The sequence below is a fragment of the Rhinoraja longicauda genome, chromosome 34 (genome assembly GCF_053455715.1).
Source record: "Rhinoraja longicauda isolate Sanriku21f chromosome 34, sRhiLon1.1, whole genome shotgun sequence".
NCBI classification, from domain to species: Eukaryota; Metazoa; Chordata; class Chondrichthyes; order Rajiformes; family Arhynchobatidae; genus Rhinoraja; species Rhinoraja longicauda.
In genome coordinates this window covers 5,383,008-5,390,968 of record NC_135986.1, presented here as the reverse complement: position 1 = coordinate 5,390,968, position 7,961 = coordinate 5,383,008, and positions in this window count along the sequence as shown.

The following is a 7,961-nucleotide window of genomic DNA, read 5'->3' as shown; positions in this document are numbered from 1 at the left end:
ATAGACAGGGAGTGTCGTAGAGCAGAGAGGGATCTAGGAGCGCAGGTACGCAGTCCCCAGGTAGACAGGGAGTGTTGTAGAGCAGAGAGGGATCTAGGAGCGCAGGTACACAGTCCCCAGGTAGACAGGGAGTGTCGTAGAGCAGAGAGGGATCTAGGAGCGCAGGTACACAGTTCCCAGGTAGTCAGGGAGTGTTGTAGAGCAGAGAGGGATCTAGGAGCGCAGGTACACATTCCCCTGGTAGACAGGGAGTGTTGTAGAGCAGAGAGGGATCTAGGAGCGCAGGTACACAGTTCCCATGTAGTCAGGGAGTGTTGTGGAGGAGAGAGGGATCTAGGAGCGCAGGTACACAGTTCCCAGGTAGACAGGGAGTGTTGTAGAGCAGAGGGATCTAGGAGCGCAGGTACACAGTTCCCAGGTAGTCAGGGAGTGTTGTGGAGGAGAGAGGGATCTAGGAGCGCAGGTACACAGTTCCCAGGTAGTCAGGGAGTGTTGTAGAGCAGAGAGGGATCTAGGAGCGCAGGTACACATTCCCCTGGTAGACAGGGAGTGTTGTAGAGCAGAGAGGGATCTAGGAGCGCAGGTACACAGTTCCCATGTAGTCCGGGAGTGTTGTGGAGGAGAGAGGGATCTAGGAGCGCAGGTACACAGTTCCCAGGTGGACAGGGAGTGTCGTAGAGCAGAGGGATCTAGGAGCGCAGGTACACAGTTCCCAGGTAGTCAGGGAGTGTTGTGGAGGAGAGAGGGATCTAGGAGCGCAGGTACACAGTTCCCAGGTAGACAGGGAGTGTTGTAGAGCAGAGAGGGATCTAGGAGCGCAGGTACACATTCCCCTGGTAGACAGGGAGTGTTGTAGAGCAGAGAGGGATCTAGAAGCGCAGGTACACAGTTCCCAGGTAGACAGGGAGTGCCGTAGAGCAGAGAGGGATCTAGGAGCGCAGGTACACAGTTCCCAGGTGGGACAGGGAGTGTCGTAGAGCAGAGGGATCTAGGAGCGCAGGTACACAGTTCCCAGGTAGACAGGGAGTGTCGTAGAGCAGAGAGGGGTCTAGGAGCGCAGGTACACAGTTCCGAGGTAGACAGGGAGTGTTGTAGAGCAGAGAGGGATCTAGGAGCGCAGGTACACAGTTCCCAGGTAGACAGGGAGTGTCGTAGAGCAGAGAGGGGTCTAGGAGCGCAGGTACACAGTTCCCAGGTAGACAGGGAGTGTTGTAGAGCAGAGAGGGATCTAGGAGCGCAGGTACACAGTTCCCAGGTAGACAGGGAGTGTTGTAGAGCAGAGAGGGGTCTAGGAGCGCAGGTACACAGTTCCCAGGTAGTCAGGGAGTGTTGTGGAGGAGAGAGGGATCTAGGAGCGCAGGTACACAGTTCCCAGGTAGACAGGGAGTGTCGTAGAGCAGAGAGGGATCTAGGAGCGCAGGGTACACAGTTCCCAGGTAGACAGGGAGTGTCGTAGAGCAGAGAGGGATCTAGGAGCGCAGGTACACAGTTCCCAGGTAGACAGGGAGTGTCGTAGAGCAGAGAGGGATCTAGGAGCGCAGGTACACAGTTCCCAGGTAGACAGGGAGTGTCGTAGAGCAGAGAGGGATCTAGGAGCGCAGGTACACAGTTCCCAGGTAGACAGGGAGTGTCGTAGAGCAGAGAGGGATCTAGGAGCGCAGGTATAGAGGCAGGGAGGGGTGTACTAGGGGAAGGGCAGGGGGTTACAGAGGGGGGAGGGATGTAGGGGGGAGGGGAGGGGGTTAGACAGGGGAGGGGTGTAGTAGGGGGGGGAGGGGGTTAGAGAGGGGAGGGGTGTGGGGGGGGGGAGAGGGTTACAGAGACAGGGAGGGGCGTAGTAGGGGGTTACAGATAGGGGAAGGGCATGGGAGGGGGAGGGTTACAGGGGTGGGGAGGGGTGTAGGTGCCAGAGGGGAGGGGAGGGGGGTTACAGACACAGCAAGCCCCAGCCCCCGACAGCTGCCATTTTGATTATCAGCCAGCAACGACTGCCCTTCGCAGTCCACTTAATTTGCCCCGCGTTAGTTCGTGAGCGGTCCATTGCTCGAAGCTTGCCGCACGAGGTACCGCCATCTTGGGAGGGGGCGAGGGGGCAGTCGGGGGACTTACAACGAACGCCGAGACCCCTCGTCGGCCAGTCGGCGTCGCGGTCAAAACCTGCGGGGTAAAAGCACAAGGGGAACAAGGTTTAGCCCCAGGCCTACGTGAATGGGATAGGTGAAGATTGTATCCCTCTTATGGAAAGGCGTGTTGGCCTTCATAACGAGAGGAGTTGAGTATCGGAGCAAGGAGGTCCTTCTGCAGTTGTACAGGGCCCTGGTGAGACCACACCTGGAGTATTGTGTGTGCAGTTTTGGTCTCCTAATTTGAGGAAGGACGTCCTTGCTATTGAGGCAGTGCAGCGTAGGTTCACCAGGTTAATCCCCGGGATGGCGGGACTGTCGTACGAGGAAAGATTGGAAAGACTGGGCTTATATTCGCTGGAGTTTAGAAGGATGAGAGGGGGATCTTATAGAGACGTGTAAAATTATAAAAGGACTGGACAAGCTAGATGCAGGAAACATGTTCCCAATGTTGGGGGAGTCCAGAACCAGGGGCCACACAGTCTAAGAATAAAGGGGAGGCCGTTTAAAACTGAGGTGAGGAGGAACGTTTGCAGTTGTGAATGTGTGGGATTCTCTGCCACAGAGGGCAGTGGAGGCCGATTCACTGCATGGGTTTAAGAGAGAGTTAGATAGAGCTCTAGGGGCCGGTGGGATCAAGGGATACGGGGAGAAGGCAGGCACGGGTTACTGATTGTGGACGGTCAGCCGCGATCACAGTGAATGGCGGTGCGTACAGGCTCGAAGGGCCGAATGGCCTCCTCCTGCAGCTATTTTCTCTGTTCCTACATTCACACCTTTAATTAGAGACGCACACATTTAATTAGAGATGCACACATTTAGATTTAGAGATACAGCGTGGAAACAGGCCCTTCGGCCCACCGGGTCCATGCCGCCCAGCGATCCCCGCACACTAACACTATCCTACACCCACTAGGGACAATTTTTACATTTACCCAGCCAATTAACCTACAAACCCGCACGTCTTTGGAGTGTGGGAGGAAACCGAAGATCTCGGAGAAAACCCACGCAGGTCACGGGGAGAACGTGCAAACTCCGTACAGACGGCGCCCGTAGTCGGGATCGAACCTGAGTCTCCGGCGCTGCATTCGCTGTAAGGCGGCAACTCTACCGCTGCGCTAGATGTTCACATTTAATTAGAGATGCATCCCTTTAGTAAAGACTAGACCAAGTGGACCTGTTGGGCCCAAACCTCTCCTGCATTGGTGCGGCACCTTCTCCCTCCCCCCCCTTCCTCCCCCCTCCCCTCCCCCTCCCCCTCAACCCCCCTTATCCTCCCTACTCGCCAGGAGATAGATTTAAACCTTAAAATGTGAATAACTTTAAAAATATAACACCGATTTCAATGAAACCTCTTCCATTTGCACCAATGGGACGACGGTGAGTAAGGTGGGGTTAACATTGTCGCGCTATCGTGCACCGTTCAGCCTGTAGTTCAGGAACAAACATACAAACAAACGAGAGTTTGAGTATATAGATAGATGCACACAATTAATTAGAGATGCACCCCTTTAATTAGAGATGGACACCTTTAATTAGAGATGGACACCTCTAATTAGAGATGGACACCTCTAATTAGAGATGGACACCTCTAATTAGAGATGGACACCTCTAATTAGAGATGGACACCTCTAATTAGAGATGGACACCTCTAATTAGAGATGGACACCTCTAATTAGAGATGCACCCCTTTAATTAGAGATGGACACCTCTAATTAGAGATGCACCCCTTTAATTAGAGATGGACACATTTAATTCCAAATGCACCCCTTTAATTAGAGATGGACACATTTAATTCCAAATGCACCCCTTTAATTTGAGATGGACACCTCTAATTAGAGATGCACCCATTTAATTAGAGATGGACACCTCTAATTAGAGATGCACCCATTTAATTAGAGATGCACCCCTTTAATTAGAGATGGACACCTCTAATTAGAGATGCACCCCTTTAATTAGAGATGGACACTTTTAATTCCAAATGGACACTAATTTGAGATGGACACCTCTAATTAGAGATGCACCCATTTAATTAGAGATGCACCCCTTTAATTAGAGATGGACACCTCTAATTAGAGATGCACATCTTTAATACAGTGGCGCTCCCCTAATAGAGGCTGCCCCTTTAAGAGGGGACTGCCCCTTTAAGGGGGACTGCGCCTTTAAGAGCCAGGGTCACCGCCATGGCCGCCGCCCCGCCGCCCCGCCCTCTCTCTCCCTCTCCCTCCTCTCCCCCCCTCCTCTTTCACCTGGGCCGACCTCCCGGGGGCGCCGCGGGCCGCCGCGCTCAGCCACCATTGCCAGCGCCGCAGCAGGGGCAGGGAAAGCGAAGGTGAAGACGCCGCCGCCATCCTCATCGCCGCCATCTTGCTCCTCCGCCTTAGCAACCGCGTACCGCGCACCGCGCATGCCCAGTGCGGCCGTAGCGGCGAATTCGGACTACATCTCCCGGCGGGCTGTGCGCCGCGACCGCTGTGACGCACGGAGGATTTCCCAGAGGGCGAAGCGGCGGGGCTCCGGTGCGCATGCTCAGTGCGCCCACCTCTGCGAAAAGGAACGGCGATTCCCAGAGGGCAACGCGGCGCTCCAGTGCGCATGTTCAGTGCGGCCATCTCAGTGGCATTGGGACTGCGATTCCCAGAGAGCAACGCGGCGCTCCAGTGCGCATGCTCAGTACGGCCATCTCTGTGCCATTGGGACTGCGATTCTCAGAGGGCAACGCGGCGCTCCAGTGCGCATGCTCGGTTCCCTCAGTGCGGGAATTGAGACTACAGCTCCCAGAAGGCAGTGTAGCGAGCATGCGCATTGACGCACAATGTTACAGCACAATGAAATACCTTGTCAGAGTGGTGTGGAGAGGATGTTTCCACTAGTGGGAGAGTCTGGGATTAGAGGGCACAGCCTCAGAATTAAAGGACGTTCCTTTAGGAAGGAGCCGGCGTCGAGCAAATAAGTCCTTCTGCAGTTTATTAAAGGGGTGCATCTCTAATTAAAGGGGTGCATCTTTATTAAATGTGTGCATCTTTATTGCACACCTGGAGTACTGTGTGCAGTTTTGGTCTCCTAATGTGAGTTTAGGAGCAAGGAGGTCCTTCTGCAGTTGTACAGGGCCCTGGTGAGACCACACCTGGAGTACTGTGTGCAGTTTTGGTCTCCTAATTTGAGGAAGGACGTCCTTGCTATTGAGGCAGTGCAGCGTAGGTTCACCAGGTTAATCCCCGGGATGGCGGGACTGTCGTACGAGGAAAGATTGGAAAGACTGGGCTTGTGTTCGCTGGATTTTAGAAGGACGAGAGGGGGATCTTATAGAGACGTGAAAAATTACTGGACAAGCTAGATGCAGGAAACATGTTCCCAATGTTGGGGGAGTCCAGAACCAGGGGCCACACAGTCTAAGAATAAAGGGGAGGCCGTTTAAAACTGAGGTGAGGAGGAACGTTTGCAGTTGTGAATGTGTGGGATTCTCTGCCACAGAGGGCAGTGGAGGGTGATTCACTGGATGGGTTTAAGAGAGAGTTAGATAGAGCTCTAGGGGCCAGTGGGATCAAGGGGTATGGGGAGAAGGCAGGCACGGGTTACTGATTGTGGACGATTGGCCGCGATCACAGTGAATGGCGGTGCATACAGGCTCGAAGGGCCGAATGGCCTCCTCCTGCACCTGTTTTCTATGTTTCTAAGTCAAGTTAAGACAAGTCAATGGGACTATGTACCTGTATATAGTTAGGAGGAGGGGGAGTTCAACGAGATCTGGGTGTCCTAGTGCATCAGTCAATGAAAGGAAGCATGCAGGTTCAGCAGGCAGTGAAGAAAGCCAATGGAATGTTGGCCTTCGTAACAAGAGGAGTTGAGTATAGGAGCAAAGAGGTCCTTCTACAGTTGTACCGGGCCCTGGTGAGACCGCACCTGGAGTACTGTGTGCAGTTTTGGTCTCCAAATTTGAGGAAGGATATTCTTGCTATGGAGGGCGTGCAGCGTAGGTTCACTAGGTTAATTCCCGGAATGGCGGGACTGTCGTATGTTGAAAGGCTGGAGCGATTGGGCTTGTATACACTGGAATTTAGAAGGATGAGGGGGGATCTTATTGAAACATATAAGATAATTAGGGGATTGGACACATTAGAGGCAGATAACATGTTCCCAATGTTGGGGGAGTCCAGAACAAGGGGCCACAGTTTGAGAATAAGGGGTAGGCCATTTAGAACGGAGATGAGGAAGAACTTTTTCAGTCAGAGGGTGGTGAAGGTGTGGAATTCTCTGCCTCAGAAGGCAGTGGAGGCCAGTTCGTTGGATGCTTTCAAGAGAGAGCTGGATAGAGCTCTTAAGGATAGCGGAGTGAGGGGGTATGGGGAGAAGGCAGGAACGGGGTACTGATTGAGAGTGATCAGCCATGATCGCATTGAATGGCGGTGCTGGCTCGAAGGGCTGAATGGCCTACTCCTGCACCTATTGTCTATTGTCTATTGTCTATTGTATATCACTGTAACTTTTAGTTTTTTAGTTTAGTTTAATTTAGTTTAGAGATACAGCGCAGAAACAGGCCCCTTCGGCCCACCGGGTCCGCACCGACCAGCGATCCCCACACATTAACACTATCTTACACACACTAGGGACAATTTTTACATTTACCAAGCCAATTAACCTACAAACTTGCACGTCTTTGGAGTGTGGGAGGAAACCGGAGCGCCCGGAGAAAACCCACGCAGATCACGGGGAGAACGTACAAACTCCGTACAGACAAGGCCTGTGGTCGGGATCGAACCTGGGTCTCAGGCACTGCATTCGCTGTAAGGCAGCAACTCCACCATAATATACTCCCTGGTCCACTCGTCCCTTCCTACCACAACCACCCCCTCCCCGGGCACTTTCCCCTGCAACCGCACGAGATGCAACACCTGTCCCTTTACCTCCCCCCTCGACTCCATCCAAGGACCCAAACAGTCTTTCCAGGTGAGACAGAGGTTCACCTGCACCTCCTCCAACCTCATCTATTGTATCCTCTGCTCTAGATGTCAACTTCTTTACATCGGCGAGACCCAAACGCGGGCTCGGCGATCGTTTCGCTCAACACCTTCGCTCAGTCCGCCTTAACCGACCTGATCTCCCGGTGGCTGAGCACTTCAACTCCCCCTCCCACTCCCAGTCTGACCTTTCTGTCATGGGCCTCCTCCAGTGCCATAGTGAGGCCCACCGCAAATTGGAGGAACAGCACCTCATATTTCGCTTGGGCAGCTTGCAGCCCAGTGGTATGGACATTGACTTACCCAACTTTAGATAGCTCCTCTGTCCCTCTCTTCCCCTCCCCCTTCCCAGTTCTCCCACTGTCTTCCTGTCTCCACCTACATCCTATCTTTGTCCCACCCCCGACGTCAGTCTGAAGAAGGGTCTCGACCAGAAGCGTCACCCATTCCTTCTGGGTGGCAGTGTTAGCTGCGAGGAGGATGCTAGGAGCCTGCAGAGTGACTTGGATAGATTAGGCGAGTGGGCAAATGCATGGCAGATGCAATATAATGTGGATAAATGTGAGGTTATCCACTTTGGCGGCAAGAACAAGAAAGCAGAGTATTACCTGAATGGTGAACGATTAGGAGAAGGGGAGATGCAACGTGACCTGGGTGTCATGGTGCACCAGTCATTGAAAGCAAGCGTGCAGGTGCGGCAGGCAGTGAAGAAAGCCAATGGTATGTTGGCATTCATAGCAAGAGGATTTGAGTTTAGGAGCAGGGAGGTTCTACTGCAGTTGTACAGGACATTGGTGAGACCGCACCTGGAGTATTGTGTGCAGTTTTGGTCTCCTAATCTGAGGAAAGACGTTCTTGCCATAGAGGGAGTACAGAGAAG